Source organism: Oncorhynchus masou, chromosome 12 (genome assembly GCF_036934945.1).
Source record: "Oncorhynchus masou masou isolate Uvic2021 chromosome 12, UVic_Omas_1.1, whole genome shotgun sequence".
NCBI lineage: Eukaryota > Metazoa > Chordata > Actinopteri > Salmoniformes > Salmonidae > Oncorhynchus > Oncorhynchus masou.
Window position 1 is genome coordinate 20,963,711 of NC_088223.1, and position 11,695 is coordinate 20,975,405.

At 43.6% G+C, this 11,695-nt stretch overlaps 1 protein-coding gene across 1 annotated transcript in view; it reads right to left on the bottom strand.

The window, feature by feature from the left end:
- ndrg1a (N-myc downstream regulated 1a) overlaps positions 1-10,854 on the bottom strand; it is a 23,330-nt gene extending 12,476 nt beyond the window's left edge. Inside the window, exon 1 of the mRNA XM_064979867.1 lies at positions 10,718-10,854. The gene's annotated coding sequence lies outside the window, so the exon portion shown is untranslated. The remainder of the gene's footprint in view (positions 1-10,717) is intronic.
- Positions 10,855-11,695: the final 841 nt, after the last annotated feature.

An 11,695-nucleotide genomic window follows, 5' to 3' on the forward strand; every position in this document is an offset into this window, starting at 1 on the left:
AGCTCCCTTCACACACAAACACAGTACTCTCTTTCTCGCTTCCTGCCTCACACCATATTCCTGTGTCTCACTCTCTCCGCTGTACAGCCATAACAATATCCTTTGGATCTGATCTATGTACAGGTTTGAGATGTGCCTCTCCAGGGTAATTTTTAAAAGGAAGCGATTAATTTAACACAGAGTTTTGGGTGTCTGGGCAGGCTTCCATCAGAACAGCATCCGGACTCTACGGCTACATCACAAATGGCACGCTAGTCGGCCTAGAGCACTACATAGGGAACAGAGTGCAATGTGGGAGGCAGACCATAACAGAAGCCTCTGCCAAGCCTCACACTAGTGCAGAGAGGAAGAGGCGTATCAAAACATTTTTCAAATGTGTTTTTTCAAAGACATGATGCCTTCCAAACCCTTCGTTGGAGAAACTGTTTGCCGTTTCCCACTGAAATTCCAACATTCTATTCAATCCAACCATGCGAGAGAAGGTACACAAGCCAACATAATCTGTAAATGTTGATAAAAAAACTTTTGTATTTATAGCAGCGCAGTTAATCCTACTGGTGTTAAAGAGGCTAGTCATAATCTTGAAACCCACGTCTGTATTTTCAAACCTTCTGTTTTGGTTTCAAACTATGGCCAAGTAAACCAAACACCATTAAACCCAAACCAGTTTCCAGACCTGTAGATAGTCTTGGTGCTGAATAGGCAGTTTGAGACAACTAGGCCAAATGTTGTTTACAAGCCAGGATGCCCTTTTGACTCTCCTAAGCTAATCTTTTACCTGGCGGTATAAAAAATAAATCCTCTCAGGACATCAGTAATGCCTCACGAGTACAGAACATGTTCACTCTTGCTCTCCTTCTCTGCCCCCTCCTTCCCGGTGTCTAAGGAAATTATCACTCTTCCTTGCTATATACAGTGGCTTGCAAAAGTATTCACCCCCTTGGCATTTTTCCTATTATGTTGCCTTACAACCTGGAATAAAAATTCATTTTGGGGGGGGGGTTGTATCATTTGACTTATACAAAATGCCTACCACATTGAAGATGCAAAATATTTTCTCTTGTGAAAACAAAACAAGAAATAAGACTAAAAAAGCCAACTTGAAAATGCATAACTATTCACCCCCCCAAAGTCAATACTTCAAGGCAAAACTGCTCCAACTCCTTCAAGTTGGATTGGTTCCGCTGGTGTACCACAATCTTTAAGTCATGCCACAGATTCTCAATTGGATTGAGGTCTGGGCTTTGACTAGGCCATTCCAAGACATTTAATTGTTTCCCCTTAAACCACTTGAGTGTTGCTTTAGCAGTATGCTTAGGGTCATTGTCCTGCTGGAAGGTGAACCTCCATCCCCACCCCTGTCTCAAATCTCTGGAAGACTGAAACAGGATTCCTCAAGAATTTACTGGTATTTAGTGCCATCGATCATTTCTTCAATTCTGACCAGTTTCTCAGTCCCTGCCGATGAAAAACATCCCAACAGTATGATGGTGCCACCACCATGCTTCACTGTGGGGATGGTGTTCTTGAGGTGATGCAAGGTGTTGGGTTTGCACCAGACATGGTGTTTTCCTTGATGGCCAAAAAGCTCAATTTTAGTCTCATCTGACCAGAGTACCTTTTTCCATATGATTGGGGAGTCTCCCACATGACTTTTGGCAAACACCAAACATGTTTGCTTATTTTTTTATTTAAGAAATTGCTTTTTTTCTGGACACTCTTCGGTAAAGCCCAGCTCTGTGGAGTGTACGGCTTAAAGTGGTCCTATGGACAGATACTCCAATCTCCGCTGTGGAGCTTTGCAGCTCCTTCAGGGTTATCTTTGTTGCCTTTCTGACTAATGCCTTCCTTGCATGGTTTGTGGGTTTTTTAAATAAGTTTTTTTTTTTCATTTCACCAATTTGGACTATTTTGTGTATGTCCATTACATGAAATCCAACTAAAAATCCATTTAGATTTCAGGTTTTAATGCAACAAAATAGGAAAAACGTCAATGGGGGTGAATACTTTTGCAAGGCACTGTATCTACAGTAGCAGTCAGACGTTTAGACACATACTCATTCAAGGATTTTTCTTTATTTTTTACAATTTTCTACATTGTAGAATAAAATAGTGAAGATATCAAAACCAGGAAATAACACATGTTGACTCATGTAGTAAGAAAAAAAAGAGTTAAAACAAATAAAAATTATAATATATATAAAATATATATTCTTCAAAGCAGCCACCCTTTGCCTTGATGACAGCTTTGCACACTCTTGGCATTCTCTCAACCAGATTCATGAGGTAGTCACCTGGAATGCATTTCAATTAACAGGTGTGCCTTGTTAAAAGTTCATTTGTGGAATTTCTTTCCTTCTTAATGTGTTTCAGCCAATCAGTTGTGTTGTGACAATGTAGGGGGGTATACAGAAGATAGCCATGTTTGGTGAAAGACCAAGTCCATATTATGGCAAGAACAGCTTAAATAAGCAAAGGGTGCAGGCACAAAAACAATGAAGCACTATGATGAAACTGGCTCTCATTAGGAGCGCCATAGGAAAGTAAGTTACCTTTGCTGCAGAGGATGTTCATTAGAGTTAACAGCCTCAGAAATTGCAGCCCTAATAAATGCTTCAGAGTTCAAGTAACAGACACATCTCAACATCAATTGTCCCGAGGAGACTGCTTGAAAAATCAGGCCTTCGTGATCGATTTGCTGCAAAGAAACCACTACTGAAGGACACCAATGAGAAGAGGAAACTTGCAAAGGGCCAAGAAACATGAGCAATGGACATTGGACCTCTGGAAATCTGTCTTTTGGTCTGATGAGTTCAAATTTGAGATATTTGGTTCCATCCACAGTGTCTTTGTGAGACACAGAGTAGGTGAACGGATTATCTCCACATGTGTGGTTCCCACCGTGAAGCATTAAGGAGGAGGTGTGATAGTTTGGGGGTGCTTTGCTGGTGACACTGTTGGTGATCTTTTTAGGATTCAAGTCACACTTAACCAACATGGCCACCACAGCATTCTGCAGTGATACACCATCCCATCTGGTTTGGTCTGAGGGTCGCTTAGCCCAAAGGCCAGCAGATGGCAATATTGATATGGTATTGATGGTTTAATCTTACCATCTACACGCATTGTGTACAGTTGGCAATACACTCGTATCCCCCGTGGACCTGTCTGTCCCTAAAACATTCTCCATTCAGGCTGCAAGGGGGTCAATTTCCACCTTAACTTGATTTAACGGTAAGAAGGCGGAAAACTGGGGAAAATGCGTACTTTCTTTATGAAAAATAATTTCCCACCACCATTCTAGTGGCTAATGCTACTTCCTGATGTTGTGCCCTGCATTCAGACAGAGATATTAGAGAAAGGAGGAGATAGAAATCTGATTTGTTAATGGAGAAACGTAAGATCCCCCACCCAGCAGACTATCGACCAATCTCAAAGTCAAGGCACTGAGAATCTGCCTATTTTCCTTAAGAAGTACATCTTGTCACAATTCCAAAGTGATATTACAGAGAACAAGTTAATTATCTCAAATCTAGGGAAAGTATTTGCAATGTTGTACTTCTTGTTCACAAAATTTATGTTAATTAATTAATGACCAATGGAGTTTCCCCCAACTCCTCAAACGTATCTCTGGTTAGAGGCCTCCCGGGTGGTGCAGTGGCTGATCTGAGCCACTGCACCCCCTGGGAGGCCTCTAACCAGAGATACCTTTGAGGAGTTGAGCCACCAGAGATTCTGGGTTCGAGCCCAGGCTCTGTCGCAGCCGGCCGCAACTGGGAGGCCCATGGAGCAGTGCACAATTATCCCAGCGTCGTCTGGGTTTGGCCGGCAGGGATATCCTTGTCTAATCATGTACGAGCGGCTCCTGTGGCAGGCCGGTGCACACTGACCAGGTTGCCAGGTGTACAGTGTTTCCTCTGACACGTTGGTGCGGCTGGCTTCCGGTTGGATGGGTATTGTGTTTCGGAGGATGCATGGCTCTCGACCTTCGCCTCTCCCGAGTCTGTACGGGAGTTGCAGCGATGAGACAAGACTGCAACTACTACCAATTGGGGAGAAAAAAAGGGGTAAAAAAAGGAGCTCTGGTTTAGCCAGACTGTAACGCTCGTCAAAATGGGTAGACCAAGGCGCAGCGTGATTTGGGTTCATCATAATTTATTTAAAATGTGAACCAGCAACAAAACAATAAAGAGAAACAAACAAACGAACTTACAGCCTTGTAGGGCTCAAAAGCAACATTACAAAAACAAGATCCCACAGTCAACAGGTGGGAAAAGGCTGCCGAAATATGATCCCCAATCAGAGACAACGATAGACAGCTGCCTGTGATTGGGAACCATACCAAGCCAACATAGAAATACAAAAACTAGACTACACATAGAACTAGAACACCCCCCAGTCACGCCTTGACCTACTCCACCATAGAAAATAAAGGCTTTCTATGGTTAGGACGTGACAGACTGGCTGAACACGATACACAACATCCGGGACTAGCATTCCTAGATATTAGCCACTTTAGCGTGGTGGAAAACAGTGTTTCATAAAGAAAGTAGGCATATTTTCCCACCTTCTCGCCATTGACCGTTTGCAGCCTGAATGGATAACGTTTTCGGTACGAACCGGTCCACAGGAGGATACCAGTATGTAGGCTGCATATAGGAAGTACCCATGCTACGGTCTATTCAGCGCTCGTCTGACCAATCGGAATCCGTGTTTCAAGATAGTTTGATCAACTGCGAACTGGGATATGTTCCGGGTTGCCTCTGAGAATAACATTGGGAACCATACACGGACAAAGTGACTGAGCTCATCAGGAAATGTTTAAGCATTGTTGTTCCCACTGTGGCTATTAAAACCTACCCAAACCAGAAACCGTGGATAGACAGCAGCATTTGCGCAAAACTGAAAGCGCAAACAACCGCATTTAACCATGGCAAGGTGACTAGGAATGTGGTTGAATACAAACAGTGTAGTTATTCTCTCCGTAAGGCAATCAAAAGGGCAAAACGGCAGTATAGAGACAAAGTGGAGTCGCAATTCAACAGTTCAGACACGAAAAGTATGTGGCAGGGTCTACTGCCAATCACGGATTACAAAGGGAATACCAGTCAGGTCGCAGACACCAATGCCGATAGACACCGACACTTGCTCCCGGACAAGCTAAACACCTTCTGTGCCCGCTTTGAGGATAACACAGTGCCACCGACATTGCCCGCTCCAAGGACTGTGGGCTCACGTTCTCCGTGGCTGACGTGAATAAGGCATTTAAGAGTGTTAACCCTCACAAGGCTGCCTGCCCAGACCGCATCCCTAGCCGTGTCCTCAGAGAATGTGCAGACCAGCTGGCTGGAGGGTTTACGGACATATAAAATCTTTCCCTGTCCCAGTCTGCTGTCCACTTACTTTAAGATGTCCACCATTGTCCGTGTACACAAGACAGCTAAGGTAACTGAACTCAAAACTATCGCCCTGTAGCACTCACTTGTCATTATGATGTACTTTGAGGCTAGTTAAGGATCATAATCACCTCTACCTTACCTGATACCCTAGACCCACTTCAATTCGCTTACCGCCCCAATAGATCCACAGACAATTTTTATTTTATTTCACCTTTATTTAACCAGGTAGGCAAGTTGAGAACAAGTTCTCATTTACAATTGCGACCTGGCCAAGATAAAGTAAAGCAGTTCGACACATACAACAACACAGAGTTACACATGGAGTAAAACAAACAGTCAATAATACAGTAGAAAAATAAGTCTATATACAATGTGAGCAAGTGAGGTGAGATAGGGGAGGTAAAGGCAAAAAAAGGTCAAAAAAGGTCAAAGGAGCAAAATAAATAAATACAGTAGGGGAAGAGGAAGTTGTTAGGGCTAAATTATAGATGGGCTATGTACAGGTGCAGTAATCTGTGAGCTGCTCTGACAGCTGGTGCCTAACGCTAGTGAGGTAGATAAGTGTTTCCAGTTTCAGAGATTTTTGTAGTTTGTTCCAGTCATTGGCAGCAGAGGAAGGAGAGTCGAACAAAGGAAGAATTGGTTTTGGGGGTGACCAGAGAGATATACCTGCTAGCGCAAGTGCTACAGGTGGGTGCTGCTATGGTGACCAGCGAGCTGAGATAAGGGGGGACTTTATCTAGCAGGGTCTTGTAGATGACCTGGAGCCAGTGGGTTTGGCGACGAGTATGAAGCGAGGGCCAGCCAACGAGAGTGTACAGGTCGCAGTGGTGGGTAGTATATGGGGCTTTGGTGACAAAACAGATGGCACTGTGATAGCCTCCAATACCCTACTCAATAAAGTGGATGCAGTCTATGTTGTAAATGACATCGCCGAAGTCGAGGATTGGTAGGATGGTCAGTTTTAACAAGGGTATGTTTGGCAGCATGAGTGAAGTATACTTTGTTGCGAAATAGGAAGCCAATTCTAGATTTAACTTTGGATTGGCTATGTTTGATGTGAGTCTGGAAGGAGATTTTACAGTCTAACCAGACACCTAGATATTTGTAGTTGTCCACATATTCTAAGTCAGAGCCATCCAGAGTAGTGATGTTGGACAGGGCGGGCAGGTAGCGATCGGTTGAAGAGCATGCATTTAGTTTTACTTGTGTTTAAGAGCAATTGGAGGCCATGGAAGGAGTGTTGTATGGCATTGAAGCTCGCCTGGAGGATTGTTAACAGTGTCCAAAGAAGGGCCAGAAGTATACAGAATGGTGTCCTCTACATAGTGGTGGATCAGAGACTCACGATGCAATCGCCATTGCACTGCACACTGCCCTATACAATCTGGACAAGTGGAATACCTATGTTAAAATGCTGTTCATTGACTAAAGCTCAGCCTTCAACACTATAGTACCCTCCAAGTTCAAATCAAATAGTTTTATTGGTCACAACTGGGTCCTGGAATTCCAGACGGGCCGCCCTCAGGTGGTGAAGGTGGGCAACAAAACATTCACTTCGCTGATCCTCAATACAGGGGCCCCACAAGGGTGCGTTCTCAGCCCCCTCCTGTACTCCCTGTTCACCCACGACTGCGTGACCACGCACGCCTCCAACTCAAATCATCAAGTTTGCAGATGACACAAAAGTAGTAGGTCTGATTACCAACAATGATGAGACAGCATACAGGGAGGAGGTGAGGGCCCTCAGAGTGTGGTGTCATGAAAACAACCTCTCAATCAACGTCAACAAAACAAAGGAGCTGATCATGGGCTTCAGGAAACAGCAGAGGGAGCATGCCCCTATCCACATCGGACGGGACCACAGTGGAGAAGATTGAAAGATTTCAAGTACCTCGGCATACACATCACTGACAATCTGAAATGGTCCACTCACACAGACAGTGTGGTGAAGAAGGTGAAACAGCTCCTTTTCAACCTCAGGTGGCTGAAGAAATTTGGCTTGGCCCCTAAAACCCTAAAACTTTTACAGATGCACAATTGAGAGCATCCTGTTAGGCTGTATCACCGTCCTGGTACGGCAACTGCACCACCCGCAACCACAGGGCTCTCCAGAGGGTGGTACGGGCAGTCCAATACATCACCGGGGGAAAACTACCTGCCCTCCAAGACACCTACAGCACCCGATGTCACAGGAAGGCCAGAACGATCATTAAGGACATCAGTCACCCAAGCCACGGCCTGTTCACCCCACTATCATCCAGAAGGTGAGGTCAGTACAGGTGCATCAAAGCTGGGACCGAGAGACTGAAAAACAGCTTCTATCTCAAGGCCTTCAGACTGTTAAATAGCCATCACTAGCCGGCTTCCACCTGGTTACGCAACCCTGCACTTTAGAGGCTGCTGCCCTATATCCATAGACTTGGAATCACTGGCCACTTTAATAATGGAACACAGGTCACTTTAATAATGTTTACGTACTGTTTTACTCATCTATTATGTACATACTGTATTCTATTCTATTCTACTGTATTTTAGTCAATGCCACTCCGACATTGCTCAATCTAAAACTATCCATTTCTTAATTCCATTCTTTTAGATTTGTGTATATTGTTGTAAATTGTTAGATACTAATGCACTGTTGGAGCCAGGAACATAAGCATTTCGCTACACTCGTAATAACATCTGCTAAATGTGTTTGTGACCAATAAAATTGCATTTGATTTGCTATGCGTTTAGACGGTAAGATGAAAAAGACTCAATATTGCCATCTGCCAGCCTTTGGCCTAGATCGGTACATACGCAGTAACTACGCTCGTTTCAAAGTAACATCACATGATCAATGACATCAGAAGCAAGATCCTACGGATTACGTTGTGGTTCTGGTGCTTTCTCCGATTCCAAGCTGCTTTCAAACAACGAGTACTTACAATGTACTTACAATGTACACTAAACAAAAATAAACTAAATATGCAACAATTTCAAATATTTTCCAGAGTTACAGTTCATATAGGGAAATCAGTAAATTGAAATAAATTCATTAGGCTCTAATCTATGGATTTCACATGACTGGGAATACAGATATGCATCTGGTGGACACAGATTCCTTTAAAAAAAGTACTGCTGTGGATCACAAACCAGTCAGTATTTGGTTAGAGAACAATTTGCCTCAGGCAGCAGGACATCTCCTTCGCATAGAGTGGATCAGGCTGTTGATTGTGGCCTGTGTAATGTTGTCCCACTCCTCTTCAACGGCTGTGTGAAGTGGCTGGATAACGTCTGGAACTGGAACACCCTGCCATACACCTAGATCCAGAGCATCCCAAACATGCTCAATGGGTACCATGTCTGGTGAGTATGCAGGCCATCGAAGAACTGGGACATTTTCAGCTTCCAGGAATTGTGTACAGATCCTTGTGACATGGGGCCTTGCATTATTTTATTTGTAAAAAATGTTTAGTCATTTAGGAGATGCTCTTATCCAGAGCGACTTACAGTAGCGAGTGCACACATTTTTATTGGTACTGGTCCCCTGCGGGAATCACACCCACAACCCGGGCATGGAAAGTGCCATGCTCTACCAACTGAGCCACACGGTACCACACTCAAACATGAGGTGGTGGCGGCAGATGGTCCTCAGGATCTCCTCACGGTATCCCTGTGCTTTCAAATTAACATTGATAAAAGTGTATGGCGTTGTGTGGGTGAGCGGTTTGCTGATGTCAACGTTGTGAACAGAGGGGTTATGGTATCGGCTGGCATAAGCTAAAGACAATGAACACAATTGCATTTGTCTGCAATCTGGCCGTTACAGTTGAAACAACTATTCAGACGTAAAGAACATATTCTCCAGTGTGCCAGTGGCCATCGAAGGTCAGCATTTGCCCACTGAAGCCAAACTGTTGTCAGGTCAAGATCCTGGTGAGGTGGACGAGCACACATATGAGCTTCCCCGAAATGGTTTCTGAAATTTGTGCAGAAATCTTCAGTTGTGCAAACCCACAGTTTCATCAGCTGTCTGGGTAGTTGATCTCAGATGATCCTGCAGGTGAAGAAGCCAGAAATGGAGGTCCTGGGCTGGAGTGGTTACACGTGGTCTGCAGTTGTGAGGCCAGTTTGACACACTGTCAAATTCTCTAACAAGGCGTTGGAGAGGGGTTTGGTATATATATATATTAACATTACATTATCTGGCAACAATTCTGGTGGACATTCCTGTAGTCAGCATGCCAATTGCACTTCCCTCAAAGCTTGATACATTTGTGGCATTGTTGTGAGACAAAACTGCACATTTTAGAATGGCCTTTTAATGTCCCCAGCACAAGGTGCACCTGTGTAATGATCATGCAGGTGTGGCATATCAACTTCTTGATATGCCACACCTGTCAGGTGGATGGATTATTTTGGCAAAGGAGAAATGCTCACGAACAGGGGTGTAAACAAATTTGGGCACAACATTTGAGTGGAATAAGCTTGTTGTGCATTTGGAACATTTCTGGGATCTTTTATTTCAGTTCATGTAAAATGACACCAACACTTTCCATGTTGTGTTCATATTTTTGTTCAGATTTGATTTTTTCAAAGAGCTTCTCCTGCATGGTCGCTCAGCAGGTAGAGTCGGGTTTCAAAGATCATAACGCTGGCGAATGCAAATAAATATGACATTTGTTTTGACACTTTCTGCACATGTGTTTTATTTAGTATAAGCTTCTAGAATGAATAATGCAATAGATTCACAGTGACAGCAAAAAAGAAGCACGATAGAAGGCGCGAACCTGTAACAGTAACTGACAATAGGCTACTAAAACCCGAGACTAACCACTGCGGCACGGAGATTTGATCAACTTTAAGGAAAATACTTTTATATGAACAAACGCTGCTTTTCATTGCTGGCCAGCATATGTCACTAATCTGCATTGTATTTAAAAAAAAGCTCCATGTAGCCTAATGAATAGCTTTATCGGCAAAATTTGGTGAAAATCCCAAACCCTTCTGAAACCTCGGTTCCCATCACTACCCACTAACACACGAACGCAGGGGTTGCAGCGATGAGTGAGGCACGATCGCAATTGGATATCATGTAATTGGGAGAGAAAAAAAGGGGGTAATATGATCAAATACCAAACTGATTTGTTCAAAAATGTAAACAAAACAAAAAACTTCCTGTTTGGCATAATGACGCTAGTGGTGCGTGAATATGCTGGTTTGACGCAATAGCTACACTGGGCTGGTACTAACATCTGGAGAGTTTAAAGGACCTGTATTTAGGTCAATTGAATTGCGCTGTAATATCCAGAGATCGATTCAAAAACACTCACCTGTTAAGTTTGATTGTCCACTGTTGATCACCCACACAAAGTAGTTAAACACTTTAAATTGTTTGCAAATCAGTAATATTTATTCACTAAGGTTTGGTTATATTTACTAGTTACTTGCATCTGAGGGAAGGTGTATCAGGGCGTTTATAAAGCATTAGGAGACAGCCCAGCCCCCTTCCCCTTCTCCACTTGCTATTGGGCAATATCACTGCATTTGGTAATTCTGCTATACTGTTCCCAGCGGTTGAATGAGAAAAGGGATGACACTGAGGCTGCTGATTGAAGTGTGTCAGTAGTACAGTTGTAGTGAAGCAGCCTACATCCATTGATGCCCACTTCTCACCTCTAACTACATGTAATTATCCGGACATTTTAGCATTTTTAGTGCAATTATTACATTTACTAATTTTGCAACTTGTTTGGCATCCAAGAGGGTTACTTTTGATGTGGATTTATTTCAGCAACGCTTGCTAGTTTGTCAACAGTCCATGCTTCATGCTTAGGTGGTCATTACTGGGATATTAGTAGGTTACGCTTTCACTAGACAGTGGCTGGGTGTGTACTGGAATCTTGGCAACCCTGTGGTATTTATACAAAGCCGTGCCAAAACTAAGTAATCTATGTTGTATCTTAAAGAGAAAGGGAGTCAGGGAGGTATTCTTCACTCCCTCTGACTGCCTGTCAACCTGCCAAGGGCAATTTTTAAGCACACACTTTAAGCAATAGTTAACATCAGGCATGAGAAGAGGAGGAGGAGGAAGAGAAGGAATGAAGGCAAGCAACCTTGGGTTTGAATTTTCCAGAGTAGCTCTGGTCCAGGCTTTTTAGTGCATGTTCCTTCACTAAGGATCACACACTTACGCCCTTGACCAGAGCTACCCAGAGAGAAGTCTGCATCAAGGGAAGCCGTTCCCCTTCCTTCAGTATTTCTGGATATGGTATTAGGGATCCTCTACAAATAGTGCTCTGGATATGGTA